The sequence below is a fragment of the Felis catus genome, chromosome A2, assembly GCF_018350175.1.
Source record: "Felis catus isolate Fca126 chromosome A2, F.catus_Fca126_mat1.0, whole genome shotgun sequence".
Classification (NCBI taxonomy): Eukaryota; Metazoa; Chordata; class Mammalia; order Carnivora; family Felidae; genus Felis; species Felis catus.
This window is the reverse complement of record NC_058369.1, coordinates 40,328,871-40,344,535: the sequence shown is the minus strand read 5'-3', so window position 1 is coordinate 40,344,535 and position 15,665 is coordinate 40,328,871. Positions and strand designations below refer to the sequence as shown.

The 15,665-nt window shown below is 40.2% G+C and overlaps 1 long non-coding RNA gene across 1 annotated transcript; it reads right to left on the bottom strand.

Moving 5' to 3' along the window:
* Nucleotides 1–504: 504 nt before the first annotated feature.
* LOC123381212 lies at nt 505–14,087 on the bottom strand. The gene is made up of 4 exons (XR_006587948.1): nt 13,929–14,087; nt 11,371–11,449; nt 9,549–9,647; nt 505–556 (listed from the first exon to the last, which is right to left on the bottom strand). It is a non-coding gene; the product is annotated as an uncharacterized LOC123381212 (long non-coding RNA).
* Between the last annotated feature and the right edge of the window lie 1,578 nt (nt 14,088–15,665).

Sequence of the window (15,665 nt, the reverse complement as noted above, 5' to 3'; positions counted from 1 at the left end):
CAGACTTGGAAGCTGATATAAGGTACCTGTGGGGTGGACTGTGAGCTAGCTTGCTCCCAAGAACACACATGGAGATTAGGCATGGTGAAGGTCTGCCTTGGTAAAGAACATCCCCACCCCCAATCATGCCAGCTGCCTTTTCAAGACCCACTCAAATTAAGCTCTGGAAATAACAACTGGATTGAGGTGACAAAATCTACAAAGTGCTAATCCACATTTTGTTGGAAATGAGCTGGCTGGCATAAACCATTTTTCTACATCTTATAAAATGAGACTATTCTTTCTTTAATTCCATGGAAGCAGATACCTCCTCCAACTGATTTCCTTTATTGGACAAGGTAGATTGCATTAAGGCATCATTTGTCACTGTGTGGAATGTGGTCCCTATAGATAGGGCATCAAATAATATTAAATTAAAAAACACAGAAGAGGTTCTAGTCCAAGACGGCAACATAGGAAGACCCTGAACTTACCTCCTCCAGAGATCACACTAGAATAAACCTACCTTAAGAATAAATCCTCCTGAAGGAAGAACTGAGGGCTAACTGAACAGCATCTGCATAACAAGAGAAAGAACGACAAAAGAGAACAATAAGAGAGAAGGGGAGACAAAGGGAACCCCCACACTCCACACTGCAAACTGCAGTAGAGAAGAACAATACTGAGGGACCAGGGGTGGATTCCTCTGTCCTTGGGGACAGAAAAAAAGGCTGTGGTTTAAAAGAGCAACCCATGAGGTGCCTGGGTGGCTCAGGGGCTTAAGCACCTGACTTCGGCTCAGGTCATCATCTCACAGTTTGTGAGTTCGAGCCCCAGGTCAGGCTCTGTGCTCAAGCCTGGAGCCTGCTTCGAATTCTGTGTTTCCCTCTCTATCTGCCCCTCTCCCACTTGCACTCTACCTTTCTCGTTCTCTCTCAAAAATGAATAGACATTAAAATAAAATAAAATAAAATAAAATAAAATAAAATAAAATAAAATAAAATAAAATAAAATAAAATAAATAAAACAAAACAAAATAAAATAAAATAAATAAAACAAAACAAAATAAAACAAAATAAATAATAAAAGAGCAACCAGCATAGAAAAGAGACAACACTAGAACTGTGACAAGTGGCAGAGGTCCTGGTGGAACTCCCTCAGGGTCAGAGGGACTGGCGAGCAACATGGTTTATGCTCCTTCTCCACCCCCCAAGTGCAGACCACAACAGTGTCCAGATACCACAGCCAGCTTGCTGCTTTGCATGTACTGGGGCACAGAACAAAAGCTGAAGTTTCAGAGTCAACGAGCCTGTAAGAGAGCCACTCCTAGAACTCTGCCAAAAGCTGCTGGAATTCTCTCTGGGAGGAAGGAGCTGGCCGACGTGGGCTATGCTCCCTCTCCACCTTGAAAGTACAGACCAGTAAGGGTTCAGGCTCCGTAACTGACCTACTGGTTCAGTGAGCCCTGGGTCCCTAGCCCACACCAGCCCCAGCCATCCCACCAAGGCAGCCACAGAGTGGTACACACTGGGACTCCCCTGGTTAGTGTTCACTACAGCTCCAAGCCTTCATGCCAAGGTGATGCAGGTGCAAAGCAACCAGAACATTCCAGGCTCATACCTCCTCAGCTTCAGAAGGCTTACTAGGGCACTCCTGGAGCAGAGAACCCTGGTGCCTCCTGGCTGACACATACCTTGGATCCAGTCTCTCTGCCAAGGTGACCCTTGCACAAAGCCCCATGGGAATCCCTAGCTCATGCTGTGGTTCCAGCCAACCTGCACAGAGACCCCAGGAACCCCCTGCTCACACCAGCCTTGGCTCCAGTCACCTGGCCAGGGCACTCTCTGCAATGAGCACCCCAGGATTTCTCAGCTTGCACCCACTTCAGCCTCAGCTGTCCTGCCAGGGCACACTTTGCACAGAGGGCAAAGAGATCATACCAGCCCATGCCCACCTGAGCTTTAGGTGTCCTACCAGTGTGACCTCTAAGCGAAGCAGCCCGGGAGCTCCCAGCCTATACCCTCCATCAGCCACAGCTGCCCCTCTAGGGCACCCTCTGTGTGGAGATTCCTGGAACACCCAAGTTTATAGCCACTTCAGCTTCATCTGTCCTGCCAGGGAACCCTCTGAGCAGAGCATCCCGAAACCGTGGGACACATTGGCCTACACTCACTTCAGCTTTAGTTGTCCCAGCAGGGTGCCACTGGACAGAAAACACTGGCACTTCCCAAACTTCACCCTGCCTCAGCTGCAGCCATGCTGCTAGGGCACCCTCTGCATGGAGAGCCCCAAGATACCTGGGCTCACATCCACTTAAGCCTCAGCTATCCTACCAAGGTGTCCTGTGCACGTAGAACCTTAGCACACCCAAGCATGTACACACTTCAGCTTTAGCTGTCCCACCAGGGTACCTACTGCATGGAGAGCATCAAGGACTGCACCAACCTGTGCCCACTTCAGCTTTAGTTGTCCTGCCATGGTGCCCAATATGTGGAGAGCCCCAGGACCTCCAGCCCACAACAGCCACAGCTCCATCCAGCCAACGAAAGTCACTAAACACACACAGTATACATAAGAGATGACCATTCACAAGACCATTCCCTCAAGTTTAGGAGAAGTAGCTGTTCCACCTATCTATAGACACAAACAAACAAAGTCAAACAAAGTGGGGAGACACAGGGATATGCTCCAAAACAAAGAATAAAACAAGATCTCAGGAAAAAACTAAATGAAATGGAGATAAGCAATGTGCCTGCAGATTTAAAGGAATGATCGTAATGATGCTCACTGGGCTACACAGAATAATTGAAGAATTCAATGAGATCTTCAACAAAGAGAGAGAAAATATTTAAAGGAACTAATAAGAATTGAAGAATACAATGGTTAAAATGAAAAATACACTAGAGGAAATCAACAGGTTAGAAGATGCAGACGAACCTATCAACAATCTTTAAAACAGGGTAATAGCACCCACACTGAACAGGAAAAAGAAAAAATAATTTTAAAAATGAGGTAAGTGAACAGCATTTGAACAACATCAAGTGAACAAACATTCACATTACAGGGGTCCCAGAAGAAAAAGTTAGAGAAAAAGGAGAAAACTTATTTGAAGAAATAATAGCTGAAAACTTCCCTAATCAAGGGATATAAATAGACATCCAGGTTCAAAAAGCACAGAACATTCCAAAAAAAATGAACCCGAGGAGGTCCACAGTATGACACATAATAATTAAAATGTCGAAGACAGAGATAAAGAGAAAATTTTAAAAACAGCTAGAGACAAGCAAAAAGTTATGTACAAGTGAAACCCTACAAAGCTATCAGCTTATTTTTTCAGCAAAAATGTGGCAAGCCAGAAGGCAATAGTGTGATATATTCAAAGTGCTGAAAGGAAAAAACCCACAACCAAGAATACTCCACCCAACAAGGCTACCATTCAGATGTGAAGGAGAGATAAAGAATTTCACAAGCAAAAGATAAAGTAATTTATTACCACTAAGTCAGCCTTACAAGAAATGTTAAAGGAATTTCTTTAAATGGGAAAGAAATGGCCATAATTAGATGTAAGAAAATTATGAATAAAAAGATGGAAAGTATGAGAGCATATACATTAAATGTGGGAGAGAGAGTAAAAAAAAGTTATTTTAGGATGTGTTTGAGCTTAAGTGACTAGCAACTTAATACAGATTGCTATACACTTTGGATATTATATATGAACCTCATTAAAATCACAAACCCAAAACCTCTAATAGACATCCAAAAAAGAAAAAGAAAACCAAACATAACTTTACAGAAACTCACTGGTCACAAAAAGAGCAACAAAATAACAGAGGAGAACTACAAAAAAGAAAAAAGAAAAAAAAAAAAGAAAAAGAAAAAAAATTAACAAAATGGCAGTAAGTACATACCTATTAATAATTACTTTACATGTAAATGGCCTAATTGGTCTATTCAAAGAGCATAGAGTGACAGCTAAAAAACAAGACCCATCTATATGCTGCCTATAAGAGACTCACCTAACGCCTAAAGACACACAGAATGAAAGCAAAGAGTTGGAAAAACATCTACCATACAAATGAGAGTGAAAAAAAAAAGCCGGGTTAGCAACACTTACTTCAGACAAAATGTACTTTAAAACAAAGATTAACAAAATACAAAAAAAAGGGCATTACATAATGATAAAGAGACCGATCCAACAAGAGGATATAACAATTATAAATATCCATGCATAAATATCTATGCACCCAACATTGGAGCATCTAAATATATAAAGCAAATACGAAGAAACATAAAGGAAATATGTTAAGGGACTTTAACATGCCAATTACATCAATGGACATATCAACCAGGCAGAAAATGAGTAAACAAACAGTGCCTTTAAATGACGCATTTGACCAGATATATACAGGACATTTCATCCAAGAACAACAGAACAGAGAGAAACACTTTCTTTTCAAGTGCACATGGAAAATTCTCCATAAGAGAGCACGTTAGGCCACAAAAGTCTCAATAAATTTAAGATGAATGAAATCATACTGTCCATCTTTTCCAACCACAACGGTATGAAACTAGAAAGTTTGCAAGGGCAAAACTGGAAAAAACACAAGACACAGAGGCTAAACAATATGCTACTGAATAACCAGAGTCACTGAAGAGATCAAAGAGTACATGGAGACAAATGAAAATAAAAGCACAATGGTCCAAAATCTTTGGGATATAGCAAAGGCAATTCGAAGAGGGAAATATATAGCAATACAAGCCTACTCAAGAAACCAGAAAAAGCTGAAATGAACACTTAACCTTACAACTAAAAGGACTAGAAAAAGAAGAATAGAGACCAACGTGAGTAGAAGGAAATAATAAACATAAGAACAGAAATAAATGACTTTGAGACTAAATTTACATATTAGATAATATATACATTTATATATATACACATATATATACATTTACATATAATGTATATATATACATATAAATGTATATATAATCAATAAATCCAAGAGCTGGTTCTTTGAAAAGGTAAACAGAATTGATAAACCCTTAGATTCATCAAAAAAAATAAAAAGAGAAAGGACCCAAATAAAATTAGAAGCAAAAGATAAGTAACAACCGACACTACAGAAATAAAAAAGATTATAACCGAATATGATATAAAAGTATATGCCAACAAACTGGACAACCAAGAAGAAATGCATAAATTCCTAGACTCAAACAATCTTCTAAAATTAGTCAAGAAGAAACAAAAAATCTGAAAAGACCAATTACAAGTAACAAAATTACTAGTCACAAAATTAGATCTGTCATCAAAAAATTACCCAAAAATAAAAGTTTAGGCCCAGACAGATTCACAGATAAATTCTACCAAAGACTGAAAGAAGAGTCAATACCTTAACATAACAAGGCCATATATGAAAATGCCAAAGCCAACATCATACTCAATGGTGAAAAACTGAGAGCTTTTCTTCTAAGATCAAGAGCAAGACAAGACACTTTCACCACTTTTATTCAACACAGTACTACAAATCCTAGTCACAGCCATCAGACAAGAAAAAGAAATGAGCAGTATCCATATCCATTGGTAAGGAAAAAGTTAAACTGTTACCACTTGCAGTGGCATGATTCTATATACAGAAAACCCTAAAGATTCCACCAAAAAACTATGAGAAGTTATAAATTAATTCAGTTAAGTTGCAGGATACAAAATGAATACCCAGAAACTAATAGCATTTCTATACACTAATAATAATGTAGCAGAGAGAAAATTAAGAAAATAATCCCATTTAAAATTGCAGCAAAGACAATAAAATACCTTAACCAAGGAGGTGAAAGATTTGTACTCTGAAAACAACAAAACACTGATGAAAGAAAATGAAGGTGACAGAAACAAATGGAAACATATTCCATACTCATGGATTAGAAGAATTAAGATTGTTAAAATGTCTGTTCTACCCACGGCAGAATAAATCTACAAATTAAATCTACAAATTTAATGCAATCCCTATCAAAATACCAACAGCATTTTTCAAATAACTACAACAGATAATACTAAAATTTGTATGAAACCACAAAAGACCCCAAAGAGCCAAAGCTATCTTGAGAAAGAACAAAGCTGGAGGTATAACAGTTCCAGATTTCAAGACATAATACAAAGCTGTAGTCATTAAAACAGTATGATACAGGCACAAAAGTAAACACATAAATCAATAGAAGAGAGAAGAGAGCCTAGAAATAAACCCACAGTTATATGGTTAGTTAATCTATGATAAAGGAGACAAGAATACAGAATGGAGAAAGACAATCTTTTCAATAAAGGATGCTAAGGAAAATAGATACCTGCAAAAGAATAAAACTGGACCACCTTTTAACATCATACACAAAAGTAAACTCAAAATAGGTTAACAACTTAAATATGAGACCCGAAATCAGAAAAATCCTAAAAGAGAACACAGACAGTAATTTTTGACACCAGCCATAGCAACATTTTTCTAGATACGTCTCCTCAAGCAAGAGAAACCAAAGCAAAAATAAACTACTGGGACTACAACAAAATAAAATGTTTTTGCACAGTGAAGGAAACCATCAACAAAACAAGAAGCAACCTAGCGAATAGGGAGAATATATTTGCAAATAGTATATCTGATAAAGGGTTAATATTCAAAATATATAAAAAAAAAACTTATATAACTCAGCCGAACACGAGAAAACAATCAGATTAAAAATGGACAGAGGAAGTCAATAGCTTTTTTCCAAAGAAGGCATACTAAAGGCCGACAGACACGTGAAAAGATGCTCAACATTACTAATCATCAAGGAAATGCAAATCAAAACCACAATAAACTATCACTTTCACCTACCAGAATAGCTAAAATGAAAAAAAAAAAAAGTGTTGGTGAGGATGTGGAGAAAAAGGAACCCTCATGCACCCCTGTGGAAACGTAATGAAAACAGTAATTCAAAAAGATATATGTGCCCCTGTTTATTGCAGCATTATTTACAACAGCCAAGATACAGAAGTAACCCAACTGCCCATCTACAGATGGATGGATAAAGAAGATGTGGTATGTGGTATACATATATATGTGCATATATACATAGACAATTGAATATGGTACATCCTTACAAAAGGATGAGCTAATTGCCATTTGTGACAACATGGATGAACCTAGAGGGTATTATGGTAAGTGCAATAAGTCAGGCTGAGACAAATATCGTAAGATTTCACTCATATGTGGAATCTAATACACAAAATAAATGAATAAACAAACATAGAAAAGAATCAGACCCATAAAAACAGAGAACAAAGGGATGGCTGCCAGAGGGAAGAATGGGCAGTGGATGGACAAAATGTGTGAAATGGAGAAGGAGACACAGTCTTCGAGTTACTGAATAAGTTACAAGAATAAAAAATATATCATATATATGTTTATATACACACACACACACATATATATATATGACTATGTATATATACATTTGCTTTGAATACATATATATAGATAGATAATAAAAGCATACGGAGCATAGCCAATGATATTATAATAGCACTGTATGCTAAGAGAGGGTAGCTATACTTGCGGTGAGCACAGCATAACATACAGAGATGGTGAATCACTGTTTTGTACCTGACACTAATGTAGCATTGTATGTCAACTATACTCAAATAAAACCAACACACACACACACACACACACACACACACACACACACACACACACACACACACACAGAAGGCTATTCCCTCTTCAACTTTCTTCCTGTTCTTCTCAAGAAAAAGTCTCAAATTGGTACAAATGGGTCCTTAAAATTTCTATAATGCTTATAATTCTTTGCTCTAACAGATGGTAGGCCTTGAGCTGAGGGTCTTCAGACAACAGTATTTAAGTAGAATTGAACATTAACATTTGATTTTCATAGCATGGGGCACTCTCACAGTTACCTCTTTTTATGGCAATTAATTCCTATTTTTCATTAATAATTTCAAATTGGAGTTTTCTTATTGTGTATGCTGAGGTTTTAAGATGAATTAAAAAAATTTTTTTAATGTTTATTTTTGACAGAGAGAGACAGAGACAGAGCATGAGCGGGGGAGGGGCAGAGAGAGAGGGAGACACAGAATCCAAAGCAGGCCCCAGGCACCGAGCTGTCAGCACAGAGCCCGACGTGGGGCTCGAGCTCATAAACTGTGAGATCATGACCTGAGCAGTAGTCGGATGTACAACGGACTGAGCCACCCAGGCGCCCCTTAAAGATTTTAAATAAAGGGGCAGCTGGGTGACACAGTCAGTAAAGTGTCTAAATCTTGATCTCAGCTCAGGTCATGATCTCACATTTTGTGAGTTGGATCCCCACATCAGGGTCTGTACTGACAATGTGGAGCCTAACTGAGACTCTGCCTTCTCTCTGCCCCTCCCCTACTTGTGCTATCTCTGTCTCTCTCTCAAATAAACTTAAAAAAAATTTTAATAAAAATATTAAATAAAAACATAGCATGGGAATATGAGAAGAAAACACATAGAATAGAAATGACTCAAGTTTGGGTGAACATGAAGATAAGATATATTGAATCTTTGTAAATAGGACAAAGTAGAGTTTTAAAAGGAAGGTTTAAGTGGCTTCCTCCTACACCCTGGAAGCTTCTAATTCCCTTAATGACCAAAGAGGGGGTCTTTATTTAGCTCAGGCAGAGGAGAAAGAGAGAGCTAGAAAAATACACACTTTTTTAAAAATTAAGGAAGAATGTAGATCAAGACCTAAAATTCCTACCAGCATATAAGGTACTTTGGATAAAATTAAGAGGTATAAAAAGCCCCAAGAAGGTGAACTCAGTTCTGCACCGGTTGGGAAATCCAGCCCCACCTTCCCTCAGACCTCACACACTTGGTCACAACCTGCACAATCATACCAAGCACCTCTGCTCAGAGCAAGCTGAATTCATTAGGTTGTACAAAAGTACCAAGGACGGAGGAAACCACAGTAAGACCAAGCAACATTCATTGCTCATGAACTCAGCATAGCTGGAACTAGGTATTCAGTTTAGGATCTTATACACTGTCATCCTTGAACACAATACCGTCAGGGGCACTTTCACACTTAGGGCTGAAATGGCAAGTACATTTGATTGCAGAATATCCATGAATTGGCAGTGTCTATTTGAAACTTATTTTATTTTATTTTACTTTAATATTTTAGAGAAAGCATGTGAACAGGGGAGAGGGGTTGGAGGAGAGAGAAAGACAGAGAGAATTCCAAGCATGCTCCATGCCCAGAGTGGAGTCCATCATGGGGCTTGATCCCACAACCCTGGGATCATGACCTGAGGCGAAATCAAGAGGAGGACGCTCAACCCACTGAGCCATGTAGGCTCCCCTGAAACTCTTCTTACAAAGGTCCGTGGGAGCACATCTTCTGCCCTGGGCATGGGAGTGGGGAGGGGCAGCATCTGGGCTTGGTACCTGCAGCTCCGCCAGAGGAGTGCCAGAAGAGCGCCATGTGCCAGCTCACACAATAGGGAAAGCTTCAAGACAGACCAATAAAGGATTCAGTTGGAGGGAGGATCCCAGACCTACCATGCCTCTTTTTCAATCCCCAGGGTGGAGGTCCCAGTGACCAGAGACTCCAGCAGATAACATTCTATCTCTTCCCCTTGACCTCAGCTTTAACCTGTGCTATAGGGAGAGAAATCATAAAGAGAATTATAAGGCGTTTTAAACATATATGTGGTCCCACGGACTTCTTAAGGCAAGTTTTAAATAGCCAATGCCACCCTGAACTGAGAAGGGAAAAAAATCCACACCCCTATTTTCAAAGACATCTACTTGAAATTAGACATACCCTTCAACTACAAAGAAAGGAAACAAGTACCTGTGACTTTGCCATTCATAAAAATGGCAAATATTTTCACATGTCATACTTATTATAGATACATCAAATTATTTTTATACCAATTCCTAATTTGGTAGACCCACTACTAATTGTGGTTATTTAATGCAGCAATAAGGAACCGCATGTTACTACTATACCGCAGATTTATTTTTAAAAATATTTTGATAACTGTCAGTACTACTGGCCTCTCTTGTGATCCTATGATATCTATTTAATAATTTTAAAACATATTCTGAGAATATGATTCAGAAACTAAAACTTCACCAGATGACTGAAAGGGTCCACAGCATTCAGTGGGTTAGGAATTCTCTATCAATGCTCTGGATTGTAAGCACGCTGGCTCAAGGACAAAGTCCAGACCTCGCTCACTTGTGAACCTCACCCTTCTGCACCCAGAACACTCATAAAAGATACTAAATAAACAGTTCCTGACAAAATGCTCACCATCTCTCTACTAATGGCATATAATGATGTTTTTGCTACTGAGGCAAGGGATAAAGGCTACGTTTTAAAGACAGATGGATCTAATGGGGTTTTCTCAGTAATGTCTGTGCCTAAAAGAACCAACCACTTCTACCCCCTCTGTTCACTGTAGGGGCCCCCAGGCTCATCCCTAATTGCCGATCTGTGCCCACAATGTGCCTGTTTTGGCGTGTCTGGCAGTATCTGCTCTCCCTCCATGAACGAGACGCATTTTGATGTCTGTGTTAGGGATGTGCAGCTGGACTTCTCACTGCAGCCTACACCAAGGACTACACCCTGAGTAGTGATTCTGGGGGTGCTGACTGGACAAGTGTGCCATGTGGATGCTACCCCTCACTCCCAACCATTGTGTTGCCAATGTCCTCATATTTATGACGATCGTCATTTGATTTTTGGCCGCCTCCAATGTTTACCTCCTAATCTTGTCTCTGAGGATAGAATTGAGGCACTTCATGGCTTAGAAAATACTGAGAGAGCCAATCAGATCACTGGATTTGACTGTGAGAGGGCAGGGTGTGCAATGAATCGTTTTCCCCTGCAGTGGGAGCAAAGAGAACTCAGGAGAAGCTTCACTGCTGTTTGCAGCAGGAAACAAGGAAGGGCCTCATTCTGAATGTGTTCTGCTCCTCTCTACCAATTTCCTTCTTATTTTCAGATTACTTTGATTGGCTAATGAGATGTCTAAAGCATGAGATTAATCAATTCAAACCATAACCACAGCTGTGCTTGCCTCTCAATAGCCTTTGCTGCCAGCACCAAAAATATAGCCTTTCTCCACAATAAACGCTTTTTATAATACCAATAAGACCACTCCAGGGAGCATTGTTATCATGAAATAATCATGGCCCTGTGGGATTTAGGGAGCCTGGCCATGTTTCATGCCTCATAATGCTGGAGCGAGGAGAGGAGCAAGGAAGGGCAGAGGTAAGGGGTAATTACATCAGAACAAGGACACCCCCTATTGTGCCTTTTTGCTTAAAGCTTTAGATACCTTGGCCGAGAACATGTACATGTGCATCTTACCAGGTTGAACAGCTGTGACTTTCTTGCATACAGCCATCTGCATTCATGTATTTTTAACCAACCATTTTGGGCTATCAACCTGCAAACAAAACTTAGGTTAGGTTTTGAATCCTGGTCAAGAATACTGAATTTTGGCCCTTTGTGAGCTCTCCTCACCAGCAGACTACTCCAGCAAATATTATTTTAAAAATTATAGTTGTCAGCAAACCAACAGACACACTGAATCTTACAACTTGCATTCACAAAAGCAGCCGTGACAATGGACGGATGTGGGAGAGTCTCCAGGGTCTGGGGTTCAGCCCAATGGACTTGATTTGGGCTTGTTTTGATTACATGTAAATTGCCCACTCCAAATGCCATGTCTAGTTTTGGATACCGTGGCAAATTAATCATGTTTAGGTGGCAGATAGTGGTGTGGGCAGTTCATATCTGTCAATAATAATGCAAAATGACAGCCAAAAGCAAACAGGGATGTTTGTGAAAAATACTGACGGATGTGTGGTTTTCAAAGGAATATGGCAGCTCTGTGTATGAGTCAACATACTGCTAGTAATGAGTCGGTGAATCAAAGTGACTGTTTCCAAAATGACTTCTGAACTTAATTAGATCTTATCTCCAATTCTCTTACTGGTGAAGCTCAGAGTAACGTATTTCCTTCCAGAGCATGAAAATTTAGGATACGTTATCATAGTGAAGTTTAATATGTTAAGGTAATTTTGTAACTTAAATAGACTGGGGGCTTTTCTTTCTCCTAACAGACAAACTGTCCCATGATTAAAGAAGTGAGGGGGTGCCTGTGTGGCTCAGTGGGTTAAGCATCCGACTTCAGCTCAGGTCATGATCTCATAGCTCATGGGTTTGAGCCCCACGTCTGGCTCTGTGCTGACAGCTCAGAGCCTAGAGCCTGTTTTGGATTCTGTGTCTCCCTCTGTCTCTGCCCCTGCCCTGCTCTCGCATTCTCTTTCTCTCAAAAGTAAATAAACATTTTAAAAAATTAAGAAAAAAAGTGAGGCTGACCATTTGTTCTTAACATTAGTCGCTATATAGAAAAGTGTAAATATGGCTTAGGTGCAAGGGTGATTATGACCATTTTTCCTCCAGTCCAAAAGGAACACACACACACTCCAAAAAATAATGGAAACCAAACTTATTTGACTCAATTTTGCTCTTTTTCTAGTAATCAACATTATAACTAATCCTTGAACACCTCAGGGGTTAGGAGGGCTGACCCCCACACAGTAGAAAATCCACATGTAACATTTGTCTCTCCCCAAACTTAACTATTGAGAGCTTGGTGTTGACCGGAAGCTTACTAATAACTAAACAGTCGATTGACACATATTCTGTTTGTTATGTGTATTACATACTGTATTCTTAAAATCAAGTAAGCTAGAGAAAAGAAAATGTTATGGAGAATATCCTAAGGACACTGTAGTGTATTTATCAAGAACTATCTGCATGAAAGTGGATTCCTGCTGTTCAAACCCATGTTGTTCGACAGCCAGCTGTGTTCAAAATGGTATCTGTCATCTTCTCAAGGGTCAGGTTGGACTCTGAGACATTCAGAATATTATTTCTCAAGAATGTGTACACACTCAGTCAACAGGAAAGGAGTAACACCATGAGGACTGCCCCATTCCAAGCCCCAAGTCCCCTAAAAAATACCACCACCATTTTTTGTACTCCTGGGATAATATTCTCACTCAGCAAATCTCTCTCTCCTTTAAAGCTCCTCTGAAATAGTTCCATGTCTTAAGAAGAGAGGAGCAAGATTATTTTCATCTTTCAGAGACATTGATTCAACCAATTCAGCATTTGTGGGAGACGAAATATTCCCCTATTTTAATTCCATCAGGCCGAAATTGTTATAAAACGTCCTCCTGTGAAAGAATATTCCATTTTAATCATGATTTCTCTTAAGAAAAAGAAACGTAAACATGTCAACATGACACTCGAGGACCACAATGTGTCTTCCTAATACAATAATAGCCACAGGTTTATGAACCATTCGATGAAACAGCCAAAGGAGAAATTAGATCATTTGGCTCTGGTCGCTGAATGTAATAGATCTCCCCTCGGTTAAGATTGCTGGGAACAGGCCGAAATGATTAATGGAAAAGCTTGATGGTGTAAAAACTGCTTAATGTAAGAGCGCAATATGGCATGCAAACCAAACTAAAACAACCATAAATATTTTAGTCACCTTATAAAGATTTAAGAATATTTATTCCACATATAAATCCTTCACGCAGTATTGGTGAAAGCCTGGAGTCCAGAGGTCTGGAAGGCCAAAACTTAATGCTGTGGATGAGGGCTGTGTGCTCTCTCCTTTCTGTTTGCGTTTCCCTGCGATGATTAAACCAAATTAGCCGGCTAACTGCTTCGAAAAACGAGGCAAAGCTCCTGAGCGCCCTTCCTTTTACAGCGCTGTCAGCACTTACTATTCCAAGAAATCTGATCTCCAAAGTTTTGTGACAAGGCACGAGGTTGCTGGGGGTGCACAGGGTCCCTTTGGTCATTTTGTCTCACGTTTCAAGTTTCTACACACCCATGCTCACCTGAGTGTGGTTTGGGGCTTGCCGCACTGGACCGGCCTGGAGGCTGGTTAGAAATGTGCCGGGCACCTAGGGGGCTCAGTTGGTTAAGCATCGGACTTTAGCTCAGGTCTTGATCTCTTGGTTTCTGAGTTCGAGTCACACCTCAGGCTTGCTGCTGTCAGCCTGTCAACACAGAGCCCAGTTCAGATCCTCTGTCCCCCTCTCTTTGACCCTCCCTCTGTTTTGGCTCTCCCCAAAATAAGGAAGGAAGGAAGGAAGGAAGGAAGGAAGGAAGGAAGGAAGGAAGGAAGGAAGGAAGGAAGGAAAGAGAAAGAAAGAAAGAAAGAAAGAAAGAAAGAAAGAAAGAAAGAAAGAAAGAAAGAAAGAAAGAAAGAGAAAGAAAGAAAGAAAGAAAGAAAGAAAGAAAGAAAGAAAGAAAGAAAGAAAGAAAGAAAGAAAGAAAGAAAGAAAGAAATGCAGATTCCTGGGCTCATTTATAGGTGATTTGCATGCACATTAAACTTTGAGAAGTCCTGGGTTACACTGTCATCACTGGGACCTCTCGTCTCCCTGCCTCTGTCCCCAAAATGCAGACAGCTCCTCAGAGCATAGTTAAAAGTGGAGTTGGTGAGAAAGTAGCATTGCCACTGATGAGCTATGTGATTTTAGTAAGATTCCTTAGCCTTGCTGACCCTCAAGTCTCTCCTCTGAAAATAGGGAGAAATAATAGTAACAACTTCAAGGGAAAGAGGAAAGGATTAAATAAGATAATGTGTTCACCGTATCCACAACGAGATGCCTTGCCCATAGCAAGAGCCAAACCAACAGTAAAAATGTGCAAGGGTACAAAGTCACCAATGTGACCATTCCCAGTTTTGCAATGGACTCTTTACAGATCTGTTAAGATTTTTTTTCTCAACTTCTTTATCTACTCAGTGGGGTCAATAAAGATCCATAACACAGAGAAGAAAAACAGAAAAAAAGAACATGTGTGAAAGTTGGGATAAGAGCTGAGCAAAGTGTTTGTTACTACAGGAGAGAAATATCAATCCTCGGAGCACAATTCTGGGTCAGTTATCTCTTCCTGTGAATCAAATGACCCTAAAACTTGGCAGCTTAAAACAAGTACGTGTTGCCTTACAGTTTCTGTGGGTGAGGAGTTTGAGACCACCTTAGCTGGGTGCTTCTGGCTCACGGCCTCTCAAGAAGCTTCACTCAAGATGTGGACTAGGTCTCTAGTCATCTGAAGGCTTGACTGAGACTGGAGGGTCCACTCCCATGGTGCTGGATATCAGCAGGAGACCTCAGTTCCTCCCACTATGGGCCTCTCTACAGGCTGTATGAGGGCCTTCATGACATGGGGTCAACCTCTCTTACGTCTAGTGAGCCAGGAAAGAGGACAAGCTGGAGGCCACAATTTGACCTCGTCCAGAAAATTATACATGGTCAGGTCTGCCAGACAGCCTCTATGAGAAGCATCCATGGCTGGGGTACTAACAAGGGGCCAGGAGTGAATATGCTGCTTAATTCATCTCCTCAGACCCCCTAAGTCCCCAGTGAAAATAAAGTAAGATCTAAGTACAAACATCTTGGGCAAATACTCCTTCAGAGCAATCCTTATTCCAATCAAATTTTTGCCTCTAAATCCTTAGTGCATAGAGATGCTGTAGCCCCCAAGGTGTGGCTACTATCATTTGTAAAACTTCTGTGGTATCCAACACCCAGGTCACCACAAAAGTCTCCAGTGATGGGGTGAAT